At 40.0% G+C, this 14,215-nt stretch overlaps 1 protein-coding gene across 1 annotated transcript in view; it reads right to left on the bottom strand.

Moving 5' to 3' along the window:
* ITPR1 (inositol 1,4,5-trisphosphate receptor type 1) overlaps positions 1-7,307 on the bottom strand; it is a 282,837-nt gene extending 275,530 nt beyond the window's left edge. The window contains exon 1 of the mRNA XM_070933575.1: positions 7,232-7,307. The gene's annotated coding sequence lies outside the window, so the exon portion shown is untranslated. The remainder of the gene's footprint in view (positions 1-7,231) is intronic.
* Between the last annotated feature and the right edge of the window lie 6,908 nt (positions 7,308-14,215).

The raw sequence follows: 14,215 nt of genomic DNA, 5'->3' as shown, positions 1-14,215 counted from the left end.
AAGGAAACTCAATTTTTCATAACAAATGTGTTGCTTTATTAGATCTCAGCTGAAAGATATGTAGAACTGAGCTACACAAAGTGACCAAATTTATCAAGAGAGTATTGCCTATAAATCATGTGCAGTTCCAGAGGCTCTTAGATGAAATTATGCCAATCCTTTCCAGTTTGGGTTCAAAAGATGGCTTTGAAGAAAGATCTATATACTAGGAGAGACAGAAGAACTGAGATCTTGTTGACAATGAGGGAACCCTTGATGGTTTATGATACCATCCATCATAGTATCTTGTTGAAGAGCTTGGGGGTGGTTGAGGGGGGTTTTCCTTCTATTTTCCTCAGCATGAAGAGAAAGCGTTAAAGGGAAATTTCTGCTCAGATCATTAGAACAGTCTTCTCTTCCATTTTATTAACCATCTAAATGAATCACACCTTAATGAACCCCAAGATCATTTACAGGTTTTGAACTGTCAGCAATTATCTTAATACCCAACTAGTTCAGAGTTGATCATCTCCAGGGCATCTATGCAACTCCAGGCTACAAAAGACTGGATGTTGGTGAAAGAGCTGAAACTTAATTCAGAGAAATTAAAAGTGACTCTGGGGGCTGAACTTCAGAATAAAAGGGCATTTCCCCTTAAAGTTTTTTTAGGCTGGGGTTTCTTCTGGATCTAGCACTGATACTGGAAAGTGATGTTATATCTGTGGGGGAGGGGGGAAGATGTTTTAATTTCAGATGATAAAGTTGATGTGGAGGAAAGACCCTTGGTTTTGATGACTCATTTGATGATCATTTAGCTGCATTTTCCCAGAAAAAGAGTTATCTAGAATTTAAAAGCCTGCATGCTATTCTGTGACCTTGACCTGATTTAATTAAACTAGCATCCTAATGTGTGTTGGCAGAGAGTTATGGCAGCATTTTCTTTTGAGAGGTTCTGGGAATAAGTCACTTTTTCCAGACTATCTGTTGCTTTTATCACTTGTTTCCATTTAAAATTCTCTATCCTTATTTAAGATTAGCAGGGAAGGAGAGGTGTGCTATATAACTCCATTCTTCTCAAAATCTTCTCTATTTTCTCAATTTTATATGACTGTGGCATGACCACTTTTTACTCCACCATATAGGACACTTGAAATACTACTGATCACTAACTGTTTAATAAATATCTATTTCTAGGCTTCCATAGTGCATTTCCCTATTTAGATTTTTCATTACAGCTATTACGCAGCTGTTTTTCATATGCTACAAATATTTGCCCATTAGAGCTTCCTGAACGTTTCAAGACTAAAAAAAACCACTTGGGTTTATTCCTAGTGATGAAGATATTGTGTAGTGAGAGGTTGCCACAAAGAGGAGAGGGTCAACTTATTTTCCAAAGCACCAGAGGGCAGGACAAGAAACAATGAATGGCAACTAATCAAGGAATTAAAGAGAAACTTCCTACAGTGAGAACAATTAACCAGCTTGCCTTCAGAAGTTGTGGCTGCATCATCATTGGAAGTTTTTAAAGAGAGACTGGACACCACTTGTCTGAAATGGTATAGGGTCTATTGTTTGAGCAGGGAGTTGGACAAGAAGACTTCCGAGGTCTCTTCTAGCTCTATTCTGATTGATTGGATAGTTCCATCTTCTCCTTTGAGAAGACTGGAAACTTCCATTCCAGTCTTAAATGAGTTATAGTTTACCTTTAAATCCAGATTGATTTATAATAACTGTTGTGTCTTGAAGCAAGCCATACTGATCACTATTAACTGAATTCAAACTGTCTGCTAAGCCATATTATGGTCTGTTTAGCATTATATTGAGCCAGGCTTCTATAGATTGTTCGGTAAACCAGCCATAAATCAAAGCATTCTATACATCATGTGTGGTGTGACAAATAAACTAAGTAACTGTAGCATATTGTAAGCAGCCTGGAATCTTGTATGTTTGATAGGCAGCTATATAAATCAAATAAATCAAGGTTAAATAAATCAAGATTTAACATGGTAGCCAAATCTAACAAAGTCTACACTAGGAAGAGAGAACCTACAGCCTTCAAAAACTGCTGAACTACAAAGTTCAAGAGCTACAGATGCTGGGTCTCCATCAGTGGTCTAGCACAGGGGTGTCAAACTCAATTTCATTGAGGGCTACATCAGGGTTGTTGTGTTTGATCTCTGGGGGCCGGGGTGGGAAGGGCCAGCTCGATTCACTCATGTCGGGGGCACCTGTGGTGGCCCTAGCACTCTGCCAGCAAAAACGGGCTCCCGAACTCTGTTTTGGCTGTGATGTCCTCCTGCAACCCTCTGCCAGCGAAAACAGAGCTCAGGTGGGCTGCCCGTGGCCCTCCCAAGCTCCATTTTCGCTGGCCGAGGCACTTCACGGGCTGGTCCTTCACTGGCAGAAGCACTTCGCTGGCCGATCCTTCGATGTTTCCAGGGCAGCCCCGCGGACCAGATATAAGCACCCCGCAGGCTGGATCCCACCCCCGGGCCTTGAGTTGGACACCTCTGGTCTAGCATAATCAATAGTCCCTTTTCAATACAAGGCAATTTCTTACATCCTAACTTCCAGACACTAATTTAACCTACTAGCATACAACTCCTCAGGTCAGGATATACCATTTTGGTGTACTTAGTAATATCAAACAATTATTTCATTACTATTATATTTCTTTTCGGTTATGTATTGGAGATATTGCATTTTTTGCTTCAGGTATTTTGAGCAATGTCTGATTATTAGTCTTTAATAAGAATCATAGGGTTGAAAGAAAACAAGAGGCAGCATGCACTAAAATTACCACTATTCTAATATATATCACATACATTCTTTGAATAGCAGTAGAATATCAACAGGAAGTTACAAAATACACATTTGGAAATATGTAAGAACTTTTTATTTAAAAGGTCCAATTATAGTAGTCCAGGTAACAACTAAATATTTAGATTGTTAGTTACCAAGACTTTAAAGAATTAGGCAACCAAAGTCGCCCATCTTTTGACCATTTAAGACCATTCATAGACAAATTTGAAACAACATTCATACATGTTTATATAACACATCCTTCAACCTATACAGCAAATATTTTTAAAAGCTTGATAGAAGCAAGAGCCAGCAAGCACTCAAATTACTATTCTAATGTATATCACAAACATTTTTAATGGCAGTGGAATATTATCAGAAAAGAAAATATGCAGTTTATCCATTTTAGAAAAGAATCTTTAATATTTACAATTATATTGGTAACATAAGAGTTCTTTTTTGACATGGGAAAATATTAGAGGATCTTTATGCATACAGAATGCAGCCTAAGACTGAGAGAAATGACTGATGAGCTCTTAGTTGAATTCCCAGTTTATCCATAAACTCATTTCACAGCAGTAGAAAAAAATGCTATCAAGGAGTCTCACATCTAATGACAAAAGGTAACCTAATCTGCGTTAAAAGGAGACAAGACCTATCTTGAAGGGATATATTGAAGATTACTTATATTGGGGTAGATTTAAACAGTGTGCTATGTCATATGGTTTGCGTGTATTGGATTAGTATGTTGTATAAACTCAAATATTTTCATTCATGAACTATGATTTTATGGCATGGTAGCATTTTATATAAACGCAGCCACTTTCAATTATAAAATATGATTCACGGCTTAATGAATTGAATGGACTTAGCAAATCACAGTTAATTAAACACACACATATATATACTTAGTCCAAGAAAACTGTAGTTCCATCTGACATGTGCCCCAGAGTTCAATCTTTGGTTAAAATTATACACTCTGCATCATAATAAAATAAATAAATAAAATAAATAAATTTATTGTCATTGTACGTGTATACACAGTATACCCATACAACGAAATTCACTTAAAGACCAGGTCCAACACACATAACAATCCCCAAACACCTCCCCCCACCCACCACAATTCTCCACCCCAAACCACCAAACATCCACACAACAGACCAAGTAATACTGTTCAACAGCTCACTGATGGTGGCCCTTTAATAGTTGGATGGGCAAAGAGGGGAGACAACCATGCCATGCATATTGTGACATCATCATGCAAATCATGTAATTTATACCAATTGCGAATGGAGGGGCACAGAATCATGAATAAAAAAATAAAAACATCAATATAGAGCCACAGTATCAATAAGGACCAAATACTAAATAAGTACAAGTAAATTCGAGTACAAAATGCAATCCAATCTTCAGTCTTCAGAGGCATTCTGGAAGGCCATCAATAAGGCTAGCTGACTTGTGCTTGAGAAGGAGCCTATTCCAGGACCTTGGGGCCATAATCGAGCTACAGTGTCTGCTGAGATTGAGAGGATCTCAAGAAGTTTTGCCCAGGCTGGGTCACTTCTATCAGGGAAGGAGATTTGCTAGGGTCAAGACATAGATGGCTGTTCAAATCAAAATAGCCTTTCAAACTGTACCAGAAACCTTCTTAATAACCAATGTAGCAACTACTCCATTTTCCTTAATAAAATGAGAATGCTAAAGCCCCCCAGTGGTAACCTAATGTTCTGTTCAATTATGGTTTGCATATCCACAATGGCTGTTTTCATACAACCTGCTTGCTAAACTCAAACCCAACAAAACACAGATGTCAAGGAAAAGGGAGCTAGCCCAACCTTAATCTTTATGTTGCATGTCTCCAAAAGTGAGTAGGAAAAGGTCCCCTTTTGGAGCTGCATTCAGGATATTTGGGGTGTTCCATAACAGTGTGCTAGCCTTAAGACACTAGCCCTTTCAAGTCTTTCAAACTGCAAAAACAACTTTTGACTTCATTCGCTCTGTGGGCTTCAAAGGAAAACTGGAGTTATTGGAAGATTATACCAAGTACAGTCTGGAGAGCACATGCAAAGTGTGATTGGTTGTTCTGCAAATGATTGGGTTATTATAAGCACGCTGAGCTATGTAAAGTACAAAAGAAACATCTTCATGAATAACCTTGCTCATTAAACCAGCCTTCTTACCTGGGATTAGAAACTACTAACTACAAAATTAATTTTGTAAAAGGAATCCAGACAGAAACCAGTAAATGACAGAGCAGCTAACATAATACCTACATGTAAAAAAGGTGGAAGAGAAACCATTTACAGAGTGTAAACCATGTTGAAGAGAAATCTATAAGACTTCTGCCTTGGGCAATTATTTAAATTACTTTGAGGTTCTGTTCATACAATGTAAGCCTTGGTTTGTTCAAAGCCAGTTTAGTGACTAAGCCACTAATGGCTCATTTCATATAACTTAAGCCATCGCTATCAAATCATACTAGCTTCGCCTACACAACACAATGACACTTTAGACAAGCATACTGTGCACACTCAGAAAACAGTGAATTGAATAAACAGTTAATCACAAGTAAGCAATTCAAGTAAACAGTTCGGAAGTATTCATTGCTAAAAAAAAATTAAGCAACCCAACTAAGGCCTCTTGGTTTTTTTTTTTTGTTTTTTTTTTGCAAAAGCAGGAAGCAAAGGCTGTACACATCTGGGTGAGGATAAGCAAACAAGAGACCAAAGTTTGCAGGTGACACAACATTTTAAATGCCTAAATATCATAATAAGGCAGGTGGCAATAAAATAGTAGCCGAAGTTTTAAGCAAGATGGTTGTAAATCAATCAATTACTTTAAGTTGAGCAACTTTTTTGACCTTATTCACACATCATGGAAAAGCTGTAAAGTGGTCTGTCATTATTAATTTACTACAATGTGTAAACTTAATCATTATGTTTTGTTACACAGCTTAGCATCTCATCAATTCAGCCAATTTATGCTTACTGAATAAAAAGTAATTAAAGAAATGATGGCTTCGTGCAAAAACTGGACACAGTATAAACAATCATAGGAATTGGGTTGCGGTGGGAAAGCACAACAATAACAAAATAATGTCCTTTCAGTATGCAGCAGAATAAAGAATAGTTAATCCCATAGTATAGATCAGGAAAGGGACTGATGTTTTAACTGCTTGTGTTATCTTTAAATAAACACAAAGTATCACCATACTAAGAGCTATTAAAAACATGACTCTCTCTAATGGCTTTTTATACACACACACACAGAGGCTTCTACATATGCAAGCAAGGCAGGACAGAGACACCCAAATGCCTAAGATTTCCACAGCAGGGTTTGCTATTGCTTGTATGGTTGTATCTTGGTTTATCTTCTCTCTCTCTCTCTCTCTCTCTCTCTCTCTCTCTCTCTCTCTCCAGGAAATACAGGCTAGTAGGCTTGTACGTTACAACCCAATCGCTTAATTAACTCTCACAAGTTAAATCTCCGAGCGAAGTTGGAGCATCTATGCAACGCAACTGTTCACTCTAACTTCATTCAGCCAATCGGGGTCAGCTTTCTTCCGCTCGTCTTGAAATAAACGCGATCGAAACTTAGGAAGTCCCGTCGCTCCCCAGAAGTCAAAAGTTTCCTAACCCAACCCAACCGGGCCGGACGAAGCCTCCTCTCAAGCTGCTCCCGCGCAAAAAAAAAAGAAAGAAAGAAAGAAAGAAAGAAAGAAAGAAAGAAAGAAAGAAAGAAAGAAAGAAAGAAAGAAAGAAAGAAAAAAGAAAGAAAAAAGAAAGAAAAAAGAAAGAAAGAAAGAAAGAAAGAAAGCCGGGACCTAAGGACGGCATTTGCATGAAACCAGACCCGTTTAAAGGGGAAAGCAGCGGATGCGGAGCCACATGCGAGTTTTAAGAACGCTCGTGAACCCCCGAGGCTTTCCCTACGCTTCGTTCGCCAAGCACCACCTAGATAACCACCAGCCTCGTTCACATCTCCCTCAACTTATCCGCACCCTTATAAACGGTTTGCTGCATCGGCGTCCAGGCAGGTTTTGGGGTGTGTGGTTTTTTTTTTTTTTTTTTGAACGGACCGAGGAGAGACCTCCTTCTCACAAACGATGCCTTTTAAACGAGGTTTGTTTCTCCTTGCAGCGTCGTTCCCCCCCCCCCCCCGCCTCGAAACGCTCTTTGCTTTCAAGTGACGGGGGCTGCAAACTTTGGGGTGGGAAGAAGAGTGGCGGGAGGAAAACAGCGTCCTTTGAATTGTTGCTTCTTCCCACCGCCGCCAAAGCCACGATCCCTTTGCCAGAAACAGGATCGGGGAAGCCTGATGAGGAAATGTGGGGTGGGGGAGCGCTTTCAATGGGATCCAGCGTTTAAAGAAGCTTGCAGAGCCAAGTTGGGGGGGGGGACACACTTTAGCTGGGATGTCATCTCCACCACCCTCTGTTGCCTTTTACCTGATTGCATTGGGGGCTCGGCTCGCCCTGGAGCTGGAGCGAGAAAAGAGTCATTAGCAGCTTGGTAATCCCATGTCCCTGAATTTGCCGAATTCCGTTAGGGATGCAGGCTCAGCAGCTCCTGCTCCAGCTTAAATCTCAGCGGGGGAGAGAGAGAGAGAGCTCAACAGCACAGCCACATGGTTACTGCACTTCTCCAGCTCGGGTGCAGCTGATTATATACACCCGACGGGTTTCATGGGCAATGTAGTTCTCACCGAACGAATCCTACCGCCCTCTGCCAGCCGATAGAGTCTCAGAAAAGGACTACCGCTCCCAGCATGCTCTCGGCTGGAAGGACGGGGCGGCTTCAAGAGGCTCGGCAAAACAGAGCAATGTTTCTCTGTCAAATCAAAAGGAATGTTTCAGCGAGCGGACGGTGGGAGAAGCGAAAGTTCTCCCTTCACGGCCCCCTTTCTTTTTCGCTTTTCTCTTCCAGCTGCCGCTTAACTAATTCTTCGGCCCAGTAATACTCCCCGACCCCGGTTCCGCTATAAGAAGAAGGGGAGGAAATTTTGTGGGGGGAGAGTTTCTCTCCAGCCCCCTCCCCGGTGTTTTGCAACTGGTCAACTCTTTTCCGAACTTCCTGGAACAAGCCAAGAATTCTGATTATCTGCGGCATCATGAAAGACTGTGATAAAAGCGTAATAGAATTCAGTGATGTAGTTGGATTTTATTTTATTTTATTTTATTTTATTTGTTTTATGTATCAAATTTATATGGGTGCCCATCTCCCAAGAAGTTACATTGGACAGCATACAATACTCAAAACAATATAAATACACTTAATTATAAAAATTTAAGCCACCATTATTAAAAAGTATTAGTCAAACTTAAAACATACAAACCACAAAGCATGGAGAAAGTGAAACTATCAACCATAGTAGTGGTTATAATATTGTTGTAAGCTGCCTAGTGTCACTTGACATCTTAGGATGGAAACACCAAGCTGGGGACATAAGTACCGTAGGTCTTAAGAAACTTCTAGAACATTAAATGTACAGTATCGGGGTTTTTTCATTATGACCCATCAAGTTGGTGTTGATTCTTGTTGAGTACATTGATAAGAGTTTTCTCCATGACGATCTGCCCATAATTTGGCCCTTCCAACAGTACGGTCATTGCAGGGGTGAAATCCAGCAGGTTCTGACACGTTCTGGAGAACCGGTAACGGAAATTTTGAGCAGTTCGGAGAACAGGCAAATACCACCTCTGGCTGGCCCCAGAGTGTGGTGGGAATGGAGATTTTGCAATATCCTTCCCCCAGGAGTGGGATGGGAATGGAGATTTTGTAGTGTCTTTCCCCTGCCACTCCCACCAAGCCATATCACACCCACCAAGCCACGCCCACAGAACCGGTAGTAAAAAAAATTTGGATTTCACCACTGGTTCATTGCTATTGTAATAAGTGCATTCAGTTGCTGGTTCTCCTCCTTTTTCTTGTTCTTCTTTTTCCTCCTCTTCCTCCTTCTCCTCCTTTCCCAGCATTACTGACATCTTCAGAAAACTAGGTCTTTATACAATGTGTTGTTGTAGTACAATAATTTTAGTTTGGTAATTTGTGCCTCAAGTGAGAAATCTGGGTTGATTTGTCTGAAGATCCATTTATTTATTATTAATTCCCATCTTCTAAAATGATGGATTGATTTCTTTAAAATGTTTATAGTTTGCACATTATCAAGCATCCTATGGTAGATAATAATCCAAAATGGAGTAAAAATAGATAATTAAAAAAAGTAATAAAGACAGTAAAAGAAAACGAAAAGTTTGTTGGAGTTTTGGTCATGTAGATTCTGGATGTCACAGGAAAAAGCCAGATTTTCACCTGCTTAGGAAAGTCAGACAGAATGAGTATCAACCTGGCTTCCAGTAAAAAGATATCACAAAACTAGGTTGCCCCAACAGAAACACCAATCTCTTTTTGCCCATATAATGCAATGTCTCAGCTGTGGGATTTTGAGGATCTTAATCTTACATAACCTAATAGTAAAGCAGGTAATTCTTCAGTATCTGGATCCTAACAATTAATAGCCTTAAAATCCAATACTAAAACTTTGAAGTCTGATTGCTAATATGCAGGAACTGGTGTACTTTCCTTAGAGCTGATATTGTGTGATCTCTAAAGCATATATCAAAGAACAGTCTCATTCCTGTATTCTTACCACCTAATGTAAGAAGCTGAAGAGTTTGGAAAAGTACCAGGAGGAATGTTAGACATAACCAACAAGTGGAAGAGGACTTCATTAGTAGATTATTTCATCACTGGCAATTCAGTTCAGGCTGCAAAATGGCAGGGAGCAATTGATTCCAAGTATTGAAAGAGCCTCAAACAATCCCCTAATACAAGGGTGTCACATTCAAGGCCTGCGGGCCGGATGTGGCCCACGGGGTGCTTAAATCTGGACTGCAGGACCGGCCTGGAAATAGCAAAGGACCAGCCTGCAGTGTTTCTCCTAGCGAAAATGGGGGGCCCGCAACCGGTTTTTGGCCTGGAATGCCCCATTTTGGCCAGCAGGGTGCTGCAGGAGCAGCAGTGGGTTTCAGCAGGTTCTGACCAGTTCTGGAGAACCAGTGGCAGAAATTTTGAGTAGTTTGGAGAACCGGTAAATACCACCTCTGACTGGCCCCACTCCCATCTATTCTCTGCCTCCCGAGTCCCAGCTGATTGGGAAGAAATGGGGATTTTGCAGTAACCTTCCCCTGGAGTGGGGTGGGAATGGAGATTTTCCAGTATCTTTCCCCTACCATGCCCACCAAGCCATACCCACAGAACCAGTAGTAAAAAAATTTGAAACCCACCACTGTGCAGGAGGCATCTGTCCCATCTGTCCCACCTCCCAGCTGACCCACAGAGGAGAACTACAATGCTGATCCGGCCCTTGAAGAAATCCAGTTTGATACCCCTGCCCTAATAAATAAAGATTGGAGGTGCCTATCAGTTGCCAAGATTCTGTCCAGTACTTCATAGTTAATTGTCACTTATTAAAATCAGTATTTTTGTTTACTGTGGTTGAGACTGCAGCTCCTGAGTCCTCCTCAAGGCAGATCCACATCTTTCTTCCACAATGGAAAGTTAACAGAGTAAGGGCTACTGTGCCCAAGCCATCCTTGTTCCACTAAGGAATGTAGCTGCCAGACATTATGATCTACACAGTATCCTTCTCCTTTCCGCATAAGTGTATGGATTGAAGTGTAAGGAATCTGATTCTCGTGCCATAAAATATTGTTTGTTGTGTTTCTATGCCGCCGGACTCAGAAGACAATTCCTGGGAATTTACAGAATAAAACATAAACAGATAGTAAAAATAAGGAAAACACAGAACCACCAAAAAACAATGGGCACTTTCTAGATTTAATTTCCTTTTGACTTCATTCTTGAAGATACCTCCCCCTCCCATTTAAAAGACACAAACCTGTGTCATTTTACGAAGTTCCAAGATGTATTGTTTTCACTGCAGCAGACTTACATGGATATCACACTTGATTATGAATATCTGTTGCTGGAGGGAACAGCAGGAGAGTTTTGTAACCTGGGAATGTTACTTGTAGCTCTCTAGGGAGATTTGACTGCAAATCTCATTGTTTTCGTTTAATCTGTTTGCTTTGCTAAGAAGGTCACAACAATAGAGGGTCCCAGACAAATAAAAAGAATCCCTGGTGATGAAAGTTAGCATGTATTCCTGGCCCACTGGAGATTTCCCAAACTATGGAAACATACTTTGTTAATAAGATGATGGACTTCAGGGCTGGCACAATGTGTAACTTGTTCACACTGGTGCGATAGGACTGGGTGTTTTGTTAATATGATTTATTGGGTTAGGGATTTTCTGTCTTCACTGTATTGTGTACAGTGTTGTGTATTGTGTACAGTGTATTGAGTTGGGGGGGGTGCACTGAGGGAGCTCAACCAATCTCATTGTACATATGTTGTGCACTGACAATAAAGATTTGAACTGAATGGAATTATCCAAATTTCTAATGTCAACAAAACATTTCTATATACTCATTTAAAAAGGCCTCTTTTAAAACATGCTGAAAAGAAATGGAACAGACTCACTGGTCTCTGCCTTGGGTATAGATGTTGCTAGATTGGTCCTATATAGTGGGACCTAGACCTCAGCCCTGTCTGTGTTTGTTAGAAAATGGTAATAGGTATATATATAAATATCCGTGTTTTCCCAAAAATAAGATCTGGTCTTATATTTTTTGGGGCTCCAAAATAAGCACTAAGGCTTATTTTTTGGGAAACACGATTTCAGGATGAACGGCCTGACTGGGCGTCCCACCCTCTGGCGTGTGTGGGACGCCAGAGGGTGGGACAAAAGGCGGTGAGTGCACGGGGCCTGATGTCTGCCAGCAGCTGCAACCCGCTGGCCCCTTGGTTGGTGCACCCCGTGCAGTGTGAGTTGATTACCTGTCCAAGCAGCAGACGGCGGCAGAGGCACGGGGGAGGCACATAATCCGGACATGCTGCATGGGCTGAAAGCAACATGAGAGATGGGATGGAGTGGGTGGGTGGCTGCGGGAGGCTCGTCTTCAAGTCTCTCTGCTTGCTTGCAGCCCACATGGAGCATCAAGATCGCCTGCCTTCCCCATATAAGAGACCTCAGAGAATGCTTGATAAGAATCAATTAAAATTTAGCTATTACCTCCAATGGTCTGCACCAGAGGTGGGTTTCATCAGGTTCTGACCAGTTCTGGAGAACCGGTAGCGGAAATTTTGAGTAGTTCGGAGAACCGGTAGTAAAAATTCTGACACCCCCCCCCATCTATTCTCTGCCTCCCAAGTCCCAGCTGACTGGGAGTAAATGGGGATTTTGCAGTAACCTTCCCCTGGATTGGGGTGGGAATGAAGATTTTATAGTATCCTTCCCCAGCCACGGCCACCAAGCCACACCCACAAGCCATGCCACGGCCACCAAGCCACACCCACAGAATCAGTAGTAAAAAAATTTGAAACCCACCACTGGTCTGCACATATATTTGACATATTTTGGCTGAAATCCACAACACTCTTAACATGAGTTTAGCTTAGTTAGTCAAGAATGCACATGTTCTGATTGGCTATATCACCAGCATCTGGAACTGATAAAAGCATCAAGAACTGCAGACTTCTCATGCATAGGATGATCAGAGCAGTTACTATATGCTACAAAAAGATAAATCTACATCTAGTTTTTATACTTCAGTGTCAGTGACTCCTTATACACTGATACAACAAAAAATGTTTGATTTATTTGAAGCCATTTATCCCAAATATTAAATATATTAGGCTTTTTTAATTAAAAAAATGTATACCAATTTTCTTTAGTTAATAAGCAAGATATCGTATTATTAAGTTAAATTTTAATGTGCAGTCAATTTGGATGCACACCTACTGACATGAGGATCCTTATTTGATGCTGATTATTCTCAGAGACCTTCTCCATTGCTTAATTTTTTAAAAAAAAAAAGATCAATCACAATTTTATCATGATGCAAGGCAAAATTATGCTTTGATTTCAAGACATCCCTGTTTAAAAAATATTTGCTAATACAGTTCCCAGCACTTTTGGACAGTCAGTGAACAGGTACATAGCCAGAAAAGTGCATTTCATCATGGTGTCTTAGAAATATTTGTTCAGTAAAGTGAGGATTGTTTTTCTCCTCTCTTCAGATTTTCTCCCAGTGAAAGAGATGTGTAATCTCACTTTGTTCACCTTTACCATATGTTTATTATGCACACAGAAGAGGGATAGGCAACTTTTGAGTCAGTGAACACATATGAAATTTTAGAGAAATGACCTAGCTGTTCTCATAAAACTACTATTACAAGAAGCTAAGTGTTTGATAAGACATAATTTTGAATTTATCTTGTGCCTTCCACGGATCTGTTTTACCATAACTTTGTCTTTTGTCTGGGCAGATGGAGATACCATTCAAATAAAACTACCCAGAATTTTTGGGTATGGCAAACAAGTTGAAAAATAAATAAAGCACTAAGTTGCAGCCATTGACTATTTTTATTATCAAAAATAGTTCATAGGGCACAGAATCATTCTACTGATACCGATGCTATATGTTAATTAATTTTTAATTAAAAGAACTATAATCAGGAATTTATCTGAAGAGAACAGGCTGATTTTAAACATAGTATTATAGATTTGAAGATTTCTACAACACACTTGATATTGATATTTAAGTCTGTTAGTAAACCGAGCAATTTTATTTGGAATGCATTTGTTTATTAGTTCAGTTTCCAAGGCTTTTTTTATTTTACCTCTTATTTAATTCAGTGTACAAAGGTTAATAAATCTTAGGTTTTAATATCTAAGGTAAAAGCAGTGATTTTCTTTCATATTATTTATATACCACTGAAAGTGTTTGGTTCATAGTTAAAATATGTGATTTGCTTTGTTTGTGTGCAGTTTACCATGTTGTATGAACTCAGATAAATATAATTCAGAATTGAAATGTATTTGAATATATGTAGTTCAGGTTGGTAGTTGGGCTTTTGGTCTGAGCGCTGAGCTTGGCAATTTTGTTGCAAACATTTCGTCACCATTCAAGGAGACAGTCAATGCGCTTTGAATTGTGCTCATATGTCAGTGCTCTGACATATGACGAGCACAATTCAAAGCGCACTGATGATGTCTCCTCAGCCCAAATAATTCAGTAAATATGGACAAAAATCAATACTGTAAAGATTTTATACCTAGTATAATGATTAGATGCTCTCTCTGTTCCATGTTCTTTTGCTCCAAAATTTATCGCTGAGAATTATGAAGATGTATGTGGTATTTATGTTCTCCATCTAACATCAGCCAGAAGTCAATACTTTGATCCCAATATTTCAACCCATTATCTCTTTCTCCTGCCTTCTAGAGTCAACAGCTATATGGATACCCATTTCCTGCCCTTAAAAGTTTCTGCCATCTGTTCTTTGTTTATAAAACAACTTTCTCT

The sequence above is a fragment of the Pituophis catenifer genome, unplaced genomic scaffold, assembly GCF_029215685.1.
Source record: "Pituophis catenifer annectens isolate HBS135680 unplaced genomic scaffold, rPitCat1.0.hap2 SCAF_2, whole genome shotgun sequence".
Classification (NCBI taxonomy): Eukaryota; Metazoa; Chordata; class Lepidosauria; order Squamata; family Colubridae; genus Pituophis; species Pituophis catenifer.
This window is presented reverse-complemented; position numbering and strand designations above follow the sequence as displayed.